Source organism: Ictidomys tridecemlineatus, chromosome 1 (genome assembly GCF_052094955.1).
Source record: "Ictidomys tridecemlineatus isolate mIctTri1 chromosome 1, mIctTri1.hap1, whole genome shotgun sequence".
Lineage (NCBI taxonomy): Eukaryota > Metazoa > Chordata > Mammalia > Rodentia > Sciuridae > Ictidomys > Ictidomys tridecemlineatus.
In genome coordinates, this window is record NC_135477.1 from 51259404 (window position 1) to 51276908 (window position 17505).

General features: G+C 50.0%; 2 long non-coding RNA genes across 2 annotated transcripts; one reads left to right on the forward strand and one right to left on the reverse strand.

The window, feature by feature from the left end:
• Positions 1-2085: 2085 nt before the first annotated feature.
• LOC144366254 (uncharacterized) lies at positions 2086-3556 on the reverse strand. The gene is made up of 2 exons (XR_013425256.1): positions 3354-3556; positions 2086-2244 (listed from the first exon to the last, which is right to left on the reverse strand). It is a non-coding gene; the product is annotated as an uncharacterized LOC144366254 (long non-coding RNA).
• A 2140-nt stretch (positions 3557-5696) lies between these two features.
• On the forward strand, positions 5697-11084 carry LOC144375535 (uncharacterized). Its single transcript, XR_013435602.1, has 2 exons — positions 5697-7704; positions 9984-11084. It is a non-coding gene; the product is annotated as an uncharacterized LOC144375535 (long non-coding RNA).
• The last annotated feature ends 6421 nt before the right edge of the window (positions 11085-17505 follow it).

The following is a 17505-nucleotide window of genomic DNA, read 5'->3' on the forward strand; positions in this document are numbered from 1 at the left end:
AAGGGCTGGGGAGGTGGCTCAGTTGGTAAGCCCCTCTGGGTTCTAGCCCCAGTACTAAAAAATAAAAGTTTTTTAGAAGTTTGAAGCCAGTCGTTCTCAAATCAGGGTCCCTGTGACCAGCAGAATCAGCTTCCCTCAGGGGTTTGTTAGACATGCAAATTCTGGGGTCCTCCTCCAGAGCTTCTCAAACAGAAACCCTGGGGAAGGGGGTGGACAGCAATCTGTGCTGTGACCAGCTCCCAGGGGACTCTGATGCATGTTCAAGTTTAAGAATCACCATTGGAAGCAAAGTCCTGAAAATTGGGGTCAAATTACTCTGAGAGTAAGCTCCGTCTGTGACTTCTCCTAATTAAGGCTCCACACTCATCTCCCATCCTTGCCTCCAAAGCCTGGGATGGATGGACCCTTCTCTGAGCTCCAGGAATGTCCAGATGGACACAGAGAGAGCATGCCTTGTGGCCTTCCTCCGCAGCCGCCTCCTCCTTTTCCTCCCCAGCATTCCCTCCGCACATTTTTGGCAAGTGTCTGACGACTGTATCTAGGAGACCCGAGGGTTAAGCTAACCACAGTGACTTGTCATGCATCACAGAACAGCAGATGCCCCTGAGACCAGCTGAACCATGAGATCAGCTAGAAACAATGCTGTTTGTGCCCTGTGTGTCATCGTTGCGTGGCAAGGGGTGCAGGAGAGGAGGGCTCCTCAGCCTTGGAAGGATGGAGGCCAGAAAGGCCAGCTGTCCCTCCTGAGCTCTGGTTCTGCCATTTCCGCTCCTGACCCTGCAGGTCTGGGATTGCGACATCAGCATCTCCCTGATGAGGGCTGAGCCCCGTCCCGGGAAGCTCAGGGCTGCTTCTCACACTGGGTTCCGTCAGAGGGGAGGAAAGGGGTGAATGGTTTCCAGGGAGGAAACCCAGGATGCTTCATCCTCCAAACCCGGGGCCACCTGCAAACCGCGGGGGCCCTCTTCGCCGGGCTTTCACCGTCAGCACCCTCGGCCCCGCGACACTCTGGCGCAACTTGTGTTTAACATTCCACCAACACTTGAGTGTATCCCCTCTCCCTGCGCGCTGCAGTACCCCCAGGGTGCGGAGATGACCACGGCAGGCCAGCCGTGTGTCAGAGCTCACCATCTGGTGAGGGTCACATGAGGACAGGGTGTCAGCATTGCTGGTGGTGACATGCGGGGGTAGGCACAGAGCTGAGTGGGGGCCTGGGAGAAGCCAAACCCAGGTTTGAGCCGCAGGAAGATGATTCCGGAGGAAATGCTGGCCGCTCCAGCCAAGGCCTGAAGGACGGCCGGGAGTTGGGCCTGGAGAGGAGGAACGGTGTCTCAGGCAGAGAGAACCACAGGGCTGGTAAGGGGACAAAGAAGAGACCAGAGACCACAGAGGACCAGACCCCCTGACGAGGCCTCTGGAGGGTTCCACAATAGGGCCAGAGCAGCACCAGGATTTAGGAAGTTACAGAGATGTGCAGCCTGCTCTCAAATTCCTCGCCACCTGAGGCACCCTGGCCAGGTGGGGTTGCCACTGCTGTCTTCAGGTGTCTTCAGGTGTCTTCCTGGTAAGGCAGCAGTAGTCAGTGTCCTCTGCCTTCCTGAAGCCTCTCAAGTAAAGCACATCTTAAAATATGCAGCTGGGGCTGGGGCTCAGTGGCAGAGCGCTTGCCTAGCACCTGTGAGGCACTGGGTACGATCCTCATAAAAATAAATAAAAATAAAGATATTGTGTCCATCTACAGCTAAAATTTTTTTTCAAATGCATCTTCATATTCTACCTTAGATGTATACATGATTTTTACTTTGCTCTAAGATTTGTGGATTATGTATAATAAAAGATTATATTATGTATTATAGTGATATATGTATGCTCTAGCGTATATGATCATTAGTTAATGTAACCTATTACTATCATATATAATTAGATATATGAATATTTTACATATCAATCTAAAATATAATATAGACATATGTGTTTTAATATGTACATATTTCAAAAAGGAAACACCCTATACAGAGACCTGGCTTTGAAAGAAATATTGAACATTATTCTATTTTCCTTCTCAATCCATCCAAATTCAGAAACTGCAGAAGTAAAAAGGACTTTATTCGGGTCTTAGGGATTGCGTTTCAAAAGACACAGTTTCAGCTGAGTGCAGTGGCACACTCCTGTAATCCCACAGGGTCGGGAGGCTGAGGCAGGAGGATTGCAAGTTCAAGCCAGCCTCAGCAACTTAGTGAGACCCTGTTCAAAATTAAAAAAAAAAAAAAAGAATTACAAAAATGGCTGGGGATGTGGCTCCGTGGTTAAGCACCCCTGGGTTCAATCCCTGGTATTTAAAAAAAAAATAAAAAGACACAGTTTCACAAAACTCTGAATCAGTGTTCCAAAGAAGCAGGGAGATGTGAGCGTACATTTATATAGGCAAGCATAGTAAAAGTTCCTTCGTAGGAAACTTATGTTGAAATGTGAAGAAGGAACAGGGCTGGTCACCAAAAGCAGGCAAAGAAAAGGCTGCATAAATGGAGAAGAAACGTCCACCCCACCGAAGTCCAGTGACTTTGTCTTAACGGGTCTCACTCCTGAGTAGCTGGGACAGCAGACTTATGCCACTGCGCCCAGTGAGAGTCTTGAGAACCTCTTTTTATCTGATTGACTGATTGATTGATTGATTGATCCCGGTGCAGGAGATGAACCCTGGCCTCTGGCCCGCCAGGCAAGCGCTCCACTAATAAGCTGCACACCCAGCCCTTGGTGTGCACCTTGAGCCTCTGGGCACTGTGTCATCGTCCAGCTGTTCCGGAGACCTGTGGTCAAAGGGGTGGAAGTGACCAAAGTTCCCATCCGGGCAGCAGCTGGAGTCACACAATCCCACTCCCTGATGGCCTCCAGGCTCTGTCTGAAAAGCCTTCCCGGTGATGCCCGGGTACTTCCACACGATCCATTTTTAACATCATGGGAACAGGCCATTGATGATATTGAGGCCCTGAAGCCACACCACAGGGGTGATGACTTTCCCTTTGGCCCAAGGCAACTTCGCTCCAATAGCTTAACCTGGGCCGGGGTCCCTCTCTGAGCTCAGCTCTCTGAATCTGAGGAAGCAGAAATGCAAACAGCACGGGCCTCGTCTGCTCTGGTTCCTGCAGAACTGCAGGACTTGTGAGGGGTGGCGTGGCATCCGCTCGGCAGGGGATGGCCTTTCATGGAGAGAGCCACAGATATTTATTGAACACCTACTATATGGCCAGCACTGTGGGCAGCACCGCCCAGACCTCAGCCAATGCCAGACCTTCCAGCTCGGCTCCCATTTGCACACCTTGACCTACATGCTGACGACTTGAACACAAACCTACCTGGGAGCCACAAATGGCCAAGATGGGGTTGTGTATGATGCCTGGCCCTTGAACAGCCAGGAAAAAGTCCTGCCAGGAGCTGGGAGGAAGCTCCAGTTCCAACTCTGCTGCTAACCAGCTGGGGAGCCCTCTCTGTCCCTTCCGCCCTCTGCGTGCAGCTACATCTGAAGCAGCCGTGGGTGGATGAGATCACCCCCGAGTGCCTCTCAGTCCCGACAGCCTTGGCCACCCCCACCCCACCCCCAGGCCCCTGCACAGGCTGACTCTTCCGCCGGGATGACATTCTCCACGGTCTCCCTGTGAGCAGAGGCTTCGTTCAAATCCACTTCCTCCCACTCGGAGCACCAGCGCCGTCCCCTCCAGCACATTATTCAGTCCTCTCTCTCCTGCCCTCCGCCTGTGCCTCGGACACAGACCTAGAGCCGGGCTCCTGGGCTGGATTTATCTACTGGCTGAGTAGCTGCAAACTGAGGCTCTCTGTTCACTCTTACTGACTGACGCAGGGCCTGGATCAAGGCAGAGTCTTTGTAAATATTTGTGCATCACAAATGAATGCACAAATTAATTCTTTATGGTTTCTAAAGCTACTGCTGTGCTAGGCAATTCCTAACAGGGTCTGGAAAGAGATATGTCTCTTGTTGAAGCATTTCTTATTTAAAGAATATACATGAATCAACTTCTTTTGAGCCAGGGTCTCACTATGTTGCCCAGGCTGGTCATCTCCTGAACAAGGGACCCTCGTGCCTCAGTCTCCTGAGTAAGTGGGACTATGGGCACATATCACTGTGCCTGGCTCTCTTACACATTTCTTTTTTGACATTTTTTTTTCTTTCTTTTGAACCCAAAGGCACGTAACCACTGAGCCACATCCCCAGTTCTTTTTTATATTTCATCTAGAGACGGGGACTCGCTGAATTGCTCAGGGGGCCTCACTACGTTGCTGAGGCTGGCTCTGAACCCACGATCTTCCCAAGCTGCTGGGATGACAGGCATGTGCCACTGTGCCCAGCCATTTTTGTAAATTATTATTTTATATTTTGCAGCAATGGGGATCAAGCCTGGGGCTTTGCACATGCTAGGCAAGTGCTCTGTCACTGAGCTACACGCCCAGCTGCCTCTCTGACATTTTTCTTGAGGGTTGGGACCATTTCTTGCTCACCTTTTGCCTCACCAGGGCCTGGTACAGAATAGCTGCTCAATTAACATATGCTACTCTGTCCATATGGAGGTGTGGTCCCGCCTCAATCCTCTCCGATGGGCAAGCAGCCTCTCCAGGGGGCGAAACGGTTCCTCTAAGAGCATACCAATAAGATCAGGACTAAAATGTCTCTATTTGCTCTAATGTGGGACCCTGCAGGCGAGGTTCCTGGTGGCCTGGCAGCACTAGGGTGACCAAGAGGACCCAAGCATAAAGAAAAGGGTCTCCGGGGAGGCAGGCTGTGCTGCCAACCTAATCACGGTAAGAATGAGGTCTGTGGAGCTCAGTGTGGTTGCGCAGGCTGCTGCTAACAGGCTGGGCTCATCCTGCTCACAGTGGCACCGAGGGGGACCCAGACACGGGTGACCTCTCCTTCCTCCGGGACCCAGCATCAGGTGAAAACTGATTCACCATCTTTCTCACGTACGCTCTGTGGGGCAGGCATTATCCCCATCTTACAGACAAGACAAACTGAGGTCCAAAGAAGTCGACCTTCACGGGGTCACAGAGCTAGCAAGTCGCAGAGTCGGGAGTTGGAGTCAGCTCTTCAGCCTCCAAAATCCCCACTCCCCGAGCTCCTGTGGCTTAGGGCTTACACTCGGTCCATCCTTTCTCATCAGAGCGTGAGCCTCAGAACAGTTCCTCCCGGTTTTGCAAAGCCTGTGTGGTGCCTGGATCGGGCTGGGCCCCCGCCAGCGCTCAGGAGACCCAGCGTCTGCCGCCTGAGTCCTGTGCCCGAGGCAGAGCAGCCCGCGCAGCCTGGCCGGGAGGTGAGGCAGGCTGTCCCGCCACCCCAGGATGGGCTTGGGAACCCACGGGGGCTGAGACACAGGGCCTCACCCCGCAGCTGACAGACGTGACATCTCCGGCAGCCGCTGCTCATCTCCGCCCACCATAAGTGCTGTGGCTCTTTTTATAACTGCGAGCAGCTGAGCGCAGCCAGGCCCTCCAGCCTGGGGAAGGGGGGGTGCATTTTTTTGGCGAGGCCCCCAGATCAATTAGCCAAGTCAGCACTGGAGGCTGGGAGCTGGTGGGGTGGGAACCGGGTCAGAAATTCCTCCCAAGGCCCCTGACTCAGTCACCAGATGGCTAGTTAGGGCCAGCACCGAGGCCTTGGGCGGAGTGCTCCCAGAGCCGCAGGAGAACAAGGTCATGGAGAGAGCAGGCTGTAGGGAGAACTAAAGTACAGTGTGAAGACCCAAGCCCGGTCACGCTAAAAATGGCCTCCAGATTGCATGTTGCAAGAGGCAAAACCAGGGCCTCCGAGCTCTGTGCTTCCCACAGTCCACCCCGACAGGCCAAGAGGAAGTGTCCTCCCGCTTGGAAGCCGTTGACCTCCACTGGGTTTCCAAAATAGGTCCACACAGTACCCAGCCCTTGCCCAGCGAGCACTGGGAGGAGATGGTCCCTCTCTGGGGGCCCCACACCCTGTGACTCAATGTGCCACCTGGGCGGGCCGGAGGCAGGTCAGACATGCAGCCCCAGGAAGCAGCGCCATTCTCAGGGTCCACAAAGCCACAGGCAACACCCAAACCAGGTGACCACGCGTGGAGAATTGGACTGGAGACTCAGGAGGGACAGTGCCCCTGCTCTGGGTTCTGGCCGTCCTGTAGACATCTGGGCTCCGTCTGGACCATCAGCTCTGGAGACTCCTTGGCTTCTTCTGCTGTTATCCCAACAGTTGTTTTTTTTTTTTTTCTGGTGGAAAAATTGAAGACAGAACGTGACAGTGACCTGGCCAAGGCCACCCTGCAGGAGGAATCAAGCTCTGACATTCCAACCCGAGGTCCCCTGCGTGTGAGTCAGCTTTTTGCCGCTGTGACTGAAACATCCGACAAGAAACAACTTTGAGAAGGAGAAGTTTACTCTGGCTCACGGTCTCACAGGTTCAGCCCATGGTCGACAACTCCGTTGCTCTAGGCCTGACAGAGGAGGGACATCGTGGCAGCAGGGTGTGGTGAGGAGAGCGGCTCAGCTCAAGGAGGCCAGGAAGCCGGGAGAGAAAGAGGAGCCAGACACAAAGTATAATTCCCAAGGGCACGTCCCAGCCTCTGACCTCCTCCAGCCACCGCCTGACCTCCTCCAGCCACTGCTACCTGCCTACGATGACAACCCAGGAACCCACTGCAATTATTAATGCATCAAATGGATTGATCTAGCGATTAAATTGCAGCTCTTATACTCTAATCATTTCTCCTCTGAACCTTCCTGCAGTGTCTATCGCACTCAGCATCCTGTCCAGGGTACCCACGCCCTCCAGGGGTGTCCTATTAACCAACTCCAATTTCTTTTTTCCAACTTCTCTCCAGCCCCAGCCGACTTGCAGCCCCAGCCCAGGCATCAGATACCCTGGCAGGGAGATGGCCCACACTGCCCCAGGTCGGTCCCTGTCCCTGAGCAATGCTGAGGAAGGTCTGGTCAGTTTGAGTCCCAGCACTTAGCAGCTCCGGGACTTAGGGAATGTTCCTCAAGCCTCCTGATCCTCAGTTTCCCCAAGTGCAAAGAAAAGAAAATCACAGACCTGGTTTATAAGACATTGGGGAGGGCTAAATATATGCAGATTGCTTAGCAGAGGGCCTTGGACATGGCAAAGACACACCTCTTCTTACTCTGATGGCAGCTGGTACTATGGCTGTAAGTGAGGGTTACAAAGTACTCAGACATCCATGTCTGGGAGCTCCAGTAGATTCTGTGCTCAGCAAATGAGAAGTCGAAAGTTTGCCAATGAGATCTTGGATGAGTTTGAAAGTCCTTTGTGAACTGTCCAAAGCTCTGCCAGTGAGAGAGGAGATCCAACCAGGATCACACAGAGAACATCGGAAAGCCGGACAGCACAGCCGTGGCTAGCGCCACAGCTAAGGGCCCTGGTGACCACAGGCTGACCTTCACGTTCTAGGCGTCTCCCACCAGAGTGAGGCCCACCAAAGTCCCCGCCTGGTCCCTCCATAGCGACCCCCTGTGATTTGCTGGGCAGATGGATATCGTACCCCTGTTTACAGATGTGGAAAGAGACCTCAGCCCACAGCCACCGGACAGGAAGAGAAAGAGCCAGAACTGAAGCCCACGCCACAGAGGCCCCGGGGTCTCAGGAATGGAGGGGCCAGAATGGGGCGGTCCCCAGGATCTAGACAGCTTCTGTCCTAGAGGTCACAGGTCAGTGTGAGTGTCGGCTGAGTGCATGCCTGGGTGACTGATTTGTTCCTGGTTTACCAGGACACTTCCCAGCTCAGCACTGAAAGTCCCTCTGCTGGGCGTTCTTGACTTTCAGCCTGACTGAGGCCCACGAGCTCCAGAACTTAGCCTGTTCCTTCCAGAAGGGCCCTGGGTGTCCTGAATGAGCCACTCTCATCTGCTGGGCACTCACGCCACCTCCATGGTAGTCAAGGACCTGCCCTGCGCACATTCCCCACAGGAAGTGGGGGTGTGGAGAGGGGGCTGGCGTGGCTGAGTCCTGGGTGTTAAGGGAGGGAAAGAAGTCCAGACGCCCGGGAGGCCTGTCTTACACTCCTTGTGCCCCATCTGCAGCTCCTGGCCACCAACCTGCTCTTCCTGGGTCTCCCCTTGCTGCTGCCCCTCCTGGGCCCAGCCTCATAGCCAACAGCCCCAGTGCCTGTGTGTTTGCAGGTCTGGGCCCAGTGCGTGGCAGGCTGGGAGGGTACAATTGGGACCAGCCTCCTGGTGGACACACAGGGTTCCTGAGGCCCCAGGACACCTGCACCCTTTGTAAAAATATCCTGTGTGGGATGCTCGGCAGCACCTGCCCCTGGCACTCACCCCCGGAACACCCAGGGCTCCCTCATTATCTCTAGCCAGAGCTAAATCTTGCTTTCCTGAGGAAGCCGTCCCAAATATGGCCAAGACCTTCTGTGATGATTGGCGGGTAGAGCTGGACACAGTCCCTGTGCCAAGAGCCAGGGTGAAAGTGGCTGTGACCAGCTGACACGGTGAGGTAGCCAACTTCACAGCCCAGAATATTAACAAGAACGACGAAACCGACCTGCAACTTTGGCTTAATATGTGACGTGAAAATCAAGATGACAAAGCCAGGCAATAAATGGGCAGTAAAGTTTCTTTAAGGACTGTGATTCAGCCTTTTTTTTTCAAGGAAGTCATTGAAGGGTTACATCTTATTTATAAAATGGGATGAACATGCTGTATGCAGAGGAAATCATTTTAATATATAACATAATTCTGAGACGGACAACAGATAACATCCCATCAACAGGCAAAGCATATGCTAAGAGTGTCCTGAAGTTAACAAGTAAAAAGATTTGGCAGGTCCAGAGTCCAGTTTAGCACCTGTATTTTTTGTTTGTTTGTTTGTTTGTTTAAATTTTTATTTGTGGTCTTTTTATTTTTCTTTCGTTTCTTCTTTAAACATCTGTATTTTTACAAAACTCCTCCTTGCACCTGTTGTGCATCTACTTGCATGGGAAGCCCTTTGTAAACTGTGCAGAGCTCTGCAGGTGAGAGAGGAGATGCCAAGTCCCTCGTGCGAGGACGGCTCTCACGTATCGGTTGTTTCCTCCCCTGATCTCAGGTCAGCCTCTCTCCTACCCAGTGGCTAGTCCTAACTCTGGGCTCTAGAACAACTCTCCTCCCAGTGCAGCCCCCCGGTGACATGACATTTGCACAGAGGCTGCCCTAACCTTATGTACAGAGTCTTCTAAAAGGACCTCTGCCTGGCAACCGTCCACCCAACCTCAGACTGAGGCCACTTTTGTTGTTCATCGTGGTGGCCAGACGCTATTGTTCTGCTGGAGGCCATCATGCTGAGTGACATAAACCAGTCCCCAAAACCAAAGGCTGGAAGTTCTCTCTGATGTGTGGATGCCAAGGTGGGGGGTAGACAGAAGTTCATTGGATTAGACAAAGGGGAGAGAAGGGAAGGGAGGGGATGGGAATGGGAAAGACAGTGGAACGAATCGGACAGAACTTTCCTATAACATGAATACATGACCAGTGCGACGCCACACCATGTGCAACCCCAAGAATGGGCAGTTCTACTCCCTGCATGTATGATATGTCCAAATACACGCTACTGTCACGTGTATCTAAAAATAACAAATAATTTTTTTTTAAAAAAGAATATTGTTCAGAAATTCCGATGTCATCCTTCTTGTTTTTGTGTTTAAACACGCTCCCTTGGCCATGTACTTCTCAGGGACCAGAGGACTCTCCACTGCTTATTAGCACAGGAGGAATATGCACAGTAACCCACCTGCCAAGGGACCTACATGTCACCAATCTCAACAGGTGAAAGTGAAGTTGACAAAGTCACAAAGGGGCCTCTCCCTGGCCCTGGGGTCCATGTCCCTTCCCCTTTCCAGATCCTTCCCTTGCTTCCTGTCAGGGGTGGTCCTTCCTGTGCTCTGCCTAGAGTTTATGAGAACACTTCTTATTCCAGAAATAAATGTCTGGCTTCTCTTTAGGCAATATTGCCCAGAAGCAACGATGGACACCCGACATAGTCTGTTTTTATGTGAACGCCAGTGGGATCCCAGAAGGATGAGGATGCTGGAATGCTGGGACCGGGCTCGAGATGCCGCTCGGGATGCTGGAACGCTGATGGGAGGGGTCTCGCCCAGCGCCACCCGGAGTCTGCCTCGGGTCTCCCTGCAGCTGGGCTGCTCCTCCTGCTCCTTGGTTCATTAGTCCTCAACCGTTTGGTCTCATTTGTGAGTAGGAGTTTGGAGGCCATCAGAACCCTAACAAGAGTTCCTCAGGGTTATGAACAGCTCAGCCTGTGGCCAGATGGTAATCAAAACTTGTTTGAGGCCAATTAAGGAAAATTTCACTCCTCGAAGGGACCCTCTAATGACCCCCAAAGTCAGCTTGAAAAAGTGGCAGAAGATGGACTTTCACCCTTCAGCACCCCTCAGGAGGGAGGAGTGAAAGTCAAAGGAGGGACTTGTCGCCCTGATCTTGTTTATCTCTGAGGGCAGAGTCCCTCTGCACAAGTGCTAGACCATCTGACACGGCCACCAGTGACCACCAGCTAGCCTCCAACTTCATCATAATTCCACTTGCATGCCAGATGGCATGCCGCTCAGGCCATGACAGTTGGCAATGGTCATGAAGAAGCATAAAAGAAGCAAAAAAAAGTAGCACCCAGTCCCAGGAAAATCTCTGCCTCATCCCAGAAAAGACGTGAACGTTCCTCCCCTTCATTAGCCTGTCCCTCCCCTCGGTCCTTCCTTCCTCCTCCAGGACTTGCCCAGCCTGCACTTGCCCAGATCTGCACTAGGCACCCTGGTGCATGCCTGTCATCCCAGGGGCTCAGGAGGCTGAGGCAGGAGGATGGCGAGTTCAAAGCCAGCCTCAGCAACTTAGCCAGACCCTGAGCAACTCAGTGAGACCCTGTCTCCAAATACAATATAAAAGTGCAGCGGATGGGGCTCAGGGGTTAAGCACCCCTGGGTTCAATCCCTGGTACCAAAAAAGCAGCAGCAGCAGCAGCAGCAGCAGATCTGAGAGCTGGTCTCTCCTGCTTCCATTCTGTGGCCAAAAATAAACCTTCCTTCTCTGTTCAACCAGAACTCTGTCTCACTTATTGGTCCACAGTTGCAGCACGGAAAGAGGACCGTTTGGGGTGGGGGTGGTCAGCATTGGTAACAACTCTGGTTTGCCTTCACTTATGAAATGAATTTCCTTTTTAGGAAAGAAAAATATTTTTTTTCTCTTTTTTTATCAAGTTCCTTGTGAACATTTTCAAATCTTCCTTTTGTCCAATAATCTCATCTCTCCATTTTTATAATCCTGACTTAGTTTTACAGATTCTGTCGTTTTAAAATATTTTTACTTCATTTTGAAATATTAAATTAAAATTTCAATTGTAGGCATGTCTTTCTAGAGAATTCCATTGCCTGATGACCTGTCACTTGTGTCTAGGTAAGTTTTCCTGACTCCTCAGTGGGGAGAAGGGACAAGGATTTCTTGGCCCAGATTCACGACTCTAGAGCTCCCTCTAGAGTTCCGAAAACGTCTTTAGAAGACGCTCTGGAAACTGCTCCTTACCCTCCTGCTGCCCTGCACAGTCTTGGTCCTCGCCCAGACATGTCTCCTCGGTGTGAAGCTTTGCCCCAGAAGGGATATTCCACAGGATACTCAAAATTTTATGAGGAGCCGGGCACAGCGACACACCCCTATAATCCCAGCAGTTTGGGAGGCTGAGGCAGGAGGATCGCAAGTTTGAGTCCAGCCTTCGCAACTTAGTGAGACCCTGTCTCAAAATGAAAAATATTAAGGGCTGGGGATGTGACTCGGTGGCAAAGTGCCCCTGGATACTATCTCTAGTACAAAAAAAAAAAAAAGATTTCATGAGGACATTTCATGGGTTGTTGGAAGGATTCATTCAGATTATGGAAATTAATTTACATATTCAGATTATGTGAATTAATTTGCTGACTATGGCATTAATTTGTATAATTTAAGTTACTTCTCCAAATGCCTAGAAAAGAGTGAGTATTCATGCAGGATGCTCATAATAATCACAATTACCAATTTCCACCCATTTGCACCTCCATGCTAGTGTGGCTCACGGGCACCTGCTGTATTCTTGGGTTTGTTGTTGTTGTTGGTTAACTGGTTGATTTTGAGTTTTGATTTTTGAGACCCAGACCTGCTATGTTGCCCAGGGTGGTCTTGAATTCCTGGTCTCCAGTGATCCTCCTGCCTCAGCCTCCCAGGAGCCAGGACGCCAGGTGTGCACCATGTTCGTAAGGTGCTCTGCTTTTTCCCAGCTCTCTGCACATCCAGGCGCTGTGGCACACACCTGTGATCCCAGCGGCTCAGGAGGCTGAGGCAGGAGGGTCATGAGTTCAAACCAGCCTCAACCACTTAGTGAGGCCCTAAGCAACTCAGTAAGACCCTGTCTCTAAATACAATACAAATAGGGCTGGGATGTGGCTCAGTGGTCCCTGAGTTCAACTCCTGGTACCTCCCCCCCCCAAAAAAAAAGCCAAACAAACCATCAAAAAACCCTCTGCACAGTCTCTACCACCTGCCAAGCCTCAGGAGCATCTTATTCTGATGATATCAGTGGATTAACCCAGCTCAAAACAACGCCTCCCCTCTCTGGACCAAAACGTCTCCTTAACTGAAAGCCTCGCATCCCAAACCTGTGTGATCTTATGCCAGGGACTTGATTTGCCTTTAGATGCTTCCTTCTGTGCCAAGCCCTTCACGCGCATGGCCTCACTAATCTCCACATCCACACCCTGCGTCACAGGCACTGTTGGGTGGGTACGACTGCTGGTCTCACTTTACCGATGAGAACATGGAGCTTAAAGAGGTCAGGTACTCATCCAAGGTTGACTATTAGTGGGAAGTGGCACAGCAGGGATTTTGATCAGGCATTCCGACTCGCTCACCCCTTAGGGCAGGAACCCTGTCCCGTGTGTCTTTGTGGCCCTCCCCATCAGCACCAGTAGTCGGGTGTAGTAGGTGCTCATTAAGCTTCCTCAGAGAGCAGTGTGCACACTGCACCATGCTGGTCAATCACACAGAGCTGTGAGCCTCCAGGGGTGCCTTCTCCAGCTGAAAGCACATGGGAAGCTCTCAGGCCCTGCCCCGTGTCTTCCAAGGAGTCATTAGTCAGCCTCTGACTCAGAACTTCTTCTTCTTTTTTTTTTTTTCCTTTTTAATTTCTTTCCACTCAGTTTCAAGTTCAAGGACACATTTATGTTTTCACAAGCCCTTGGCCACTAGTCATCTACCAGGAAAACCCCCAGACGTGGCCAAGTACAGCTGGACAGCCAGACCAAGGCAGACCTCAGAACATTCACAAAAGTCTTGAACTCTGCAATCTGAGGTGCCACTGTCACGGAGCGGTCACAGACCTACTGTGCCCTAACAAAAACATGGGAAGCTTGGGAGCTGAGCCATGAGTTAGAAATCCAGTTTTTCCAGGCATTGAAATTTCCCTTGAATGTGGATTTACTAGATGGTTCTGTGTGCTGGCCTTCGAGGCGAACACTGGCCCCAAGACAGAAATCTGAGCTTGGTCCCTGCTCTGCTACTTGTTGGCTGTGTGATGTTGGACAAGTACCTCTTGCTGGGTCTCAGTTATTTCATTAAAAAAAAAAAAAAATTAGAAGCCAGGCACGGTGACACATGGCTGTAAATCCAGCTAATGTGGAGGCTGAGGCAGGAGGATCTCAAATTCAAGGCTAGACTAGCAACTTAGAGACCCTTGTCTCAAAATAAAAAATAAAAATAAATAGAAGGGGGTGGGGTCTGGGGCTGTGGCTCAGTGCCTTGCATGTGTGAGGCACCGGGTTCCATCTTCAGCACCACATTAAAATAAATAAATAGACAAATAAATAAAATAAAGGTACCGTGTCCATCTAAAAAGTACTTTTAAAAAAATAACTGGGTGGTATGGCTCAGGGACAGAGCACTTGCCTAGCATGTGCGAGGCTCCTGCGGCGTTCAATCCCTACAACCACAAAACAAATTACAGATAATGACATTCTGCCCGTGTCACGACATAGTTAAGCAGAGGTGAAATACTGTAGGCAAAGCTCTTGTAAAATGTGAATTCTGTGCTCTGAAGTCAAGACAGGAAGCACGGGAGCCAACTGGGAAGGCTTAGGCTGCCTCTGTGTGTGTGTGTGTGTGTGTGTGTGTGTGTGTTAAGAGATTAAATCCAAGGGCGCTAAACCTAGCCACACCTCCAACCCTATATATATATATATATATTGTCTTTGAGCAGGGTCTAAGTTGCTTAGAGTCTGGCCAAGTTGCTGAGGGTGGCCTCAAACTTGTGAGTTTCCCGTTCAGCCTCCCAAGTCGTTAGGATTAAGGTATGCACCACTATACCTGGCTAGGCTGCTTTTTTTTTTTTTTTTTTTGGACCTAGAATTGAACTCAGGGGTACTTGACCTCTGAGCCACATCCCCAGCCCTATTTTGTATTTTATTTAGAGACAGGGTCTCACTGAGTTGCTTAGCACCTGGCATTTGCTGAGGCTGGCTTTGAACTCACAATCCTCCTGCCTCAGCCTCCCAAAGCACTGAGATTACAGCTATGCACCACGGCCCCTGGCTTAAGCTGCCATTTTAAAAAGCATTTCTTTCTTTCTTTTCTTTCTTTTCCTTCCTTTCTTTCTTTCTTTCTCTCTCTCTCTCTCTCTCTCTCTCTCTCTCTCTCTCTCTCTCTCTCTCTCTCTCTTTCTTTCTTTCTTTCTTTCTTTCTTTCTTTCTTTCTTTCTTTCTTTCTTTCTTTGCCGGGGATTGAACCCAGGGCCTCATGCAAGGGAGGCAGGTGCTGAACCACTGAGCTCTACCCCAGCTCTAGGCTGCCATCTTTAAGCAGCTGTGAAGGAACCGGGCAGCAAATGGGTAGGTGGAGAAACCAAATGCATCTGAGGTGGAGAAGAAGAAGAGACAGACGTCTGAGGTTCGAGGAGGAGTAAGAAAGGACAGGAGGAGGGCGGCCTGGTGTCTTTCCGCTCGCCTGAGTACCAGCAGCAGTCTGGAGGTTCCTACAGCAGGACGTCCTTAGAGTCTTCCTCGCTATTTCCACTCATTAAAAACAGACCAAAGTTGCTGGGGCAGCGGCACACACCTATAATCCCAGAGGCAGGAGGATCAGGAGTTCAAAGCCAGCCTCAGCAACTTCTCAAGGCCCTAGGAAACTTGGCAAGACCCTGTCTCCAAATAACATCACAAAAGGGCTGGGGTGTGGCTCAGGGGTTCAATGCCTGGTACAAACAACAACAATAAAAAAAAACCCTAAAACAAACGCAGGTCTCTTAGTCTCTTCAGGCTGCTGTGACAATGAGTACCAAACAATAGGACTTTGTGGGGTGGGACAACAGGCAATAGAAGCTAAGACCATTCCACATAAAACTGAATAGACACTCAAAAGGCTAATATTGTCAACCAAAGGATAGACCGTAAAGAGGACCTGTTTACTGGAAAAGGGAGTCAAGAAAGAAACTTGTTTGTTTCAGTCTCGAATCTGAGGGGAAGCAGTGTCCCCTAAACATCACACCCACGGCCGCCTTGTCACTCATCTGAGGTTAGAATTTACACCACCTGCATTGGTCACAACGTGCCAAGCCAAAACTCGAGCATAAATAGGTCTGTGTGTTGACAAAGCTGGGCGGCGCCTCACCACGGCAGATGCAAACCTGCACGTTCTCCTGCACTGCGGAAGGGCAACCAGGAATGAGCTCACAATCTAAAATATGAGCAAAACATTCAGGGAACCCAGCCACGGATGGGGGGAGTCTGCCAAAATAATAAGATAAAGAAGTGGCTGCACCAAAGAATCCAGATGTTGGCCTGACGAGGTATAAAATCTAAAACAAATATGCTTGAGTGATTTTAGATTTAAAAAATACATACAACATAATCATGAACTTTGGAAAAGAAGGATACACACAGTTTGCAAATAAAAGCTATTCATTGTGCCAGGTGTGGCGGCACACACCAGTAATCCCAGTGACTTGGGAGGCTGAGGCAGGAGGATAACAATTTTGAAGCCAGCCTGGACAGCTAGCAAGATCCTGTCTCAAAATAAAAAGTAAAAAGAGTTGGGGATATAGCATAGTGGTAAAAGTTTCAAGCTTAATTCACACACACACACACACACACACACACAATATTCATTGAAAGTAAAAATGATTTAGACAAAAATCTGGAGGTTTGGCCTTGTAGGTGAAACTGAGGGGAAACACTCTCACAGGGTAGGAGTGAACTAGTGCCAGCCCTATGAAGCCACTCACAGCAAACTTATGCACAAAATTGAAAATGTGAAGGATTCTGACCTAGTAGTTCAACTCCTGGGAACTCATTCTACAGATATGCCTGTGCGTATCCAAAATAAGGTATCTCCAAGGTCATTCATTGCAACATTGTGTTCAAGCACAAAAGACTAAGGACAATCCAACAACCCTCCACCGGAGGCTGGGATGATAAATTATGATGCATCCCTACGATGAAATACAATGCAACCATTTTTAAAGAAAAATAAGAGGATGAGGAAAGTCTGTGTTGATAAGGAAAGATCTTCAGACTTCATATGAAAAAACAAAATCAAAGCATCGAGCCAAAATATATGCTTCCTTTTGTACGAGAAAGGGGTAAACTAAAAGTTATTTATACTAGTTACTATTTATACTTACATCTGTATGAAAACTCTGCGTGAGGACACAGAAGAAACTAGAAAGAGAAAAAGAAGAGCAGAGGCCCCTGCAGAGGTTCAGGGGGGAGGCAGGTTCGGGGGGGCCGGGGGCGCCCTTCACCGGGTAGTGTTTACATTGTTTTGAGTTTTGCATCTTTGTGAATGAATTTCCTGATTTTAGATTTCAATGGATAAATTAATAGCAGATCAGATGCACTGGAAAGGAAGAAAGTGCCACTTGGAACCAAGAACTGGAGAAAAATAATGATATTAGTGAAAGAGGAAAAGTCGAAAATAAGAAAAGAGTCCAACAGACCCAGAGGGGAGCACGCACAGGCCCTGCGTGCTTCTGCTTGGTCGTCACAAAGGCCGAGACACAGGGTGCGGCAGACAGAACACAGGAAGCCATAACGGCCAAGGTATTTTTCCAGAATGTTGCATGATGAGACTCCTCCGATTCAGGAAGCACCACAAATCCCAGACAGAATAAAATTAAAGAAATGCATCACTAGATACAGTCTTTGTAGTTGAATTTCAGAAGACCAAACCTGAAGAGATCTTAAAAGCAGCACTGCCTCCACCAACCCCTCAAAAAGCAAGAACCCCAATTCTCCATGAAGGAGTGATAAACCACAGCAATAGAGGTACAGCAACATCAAGGTGCTGGGAGGTGTGAGCCAGGAACACCTTCAAAGTGTACAGCCAAAATCAAGATGCAAGAGCAAAGGTGAAGCCGGCCACGCCGCTGACACCTGTAATCCCAGCCACCAGGGAGGCTGAGGCAGGAGAATCCCAAGTTCAAGGCCAATCTCAGAAATTTAG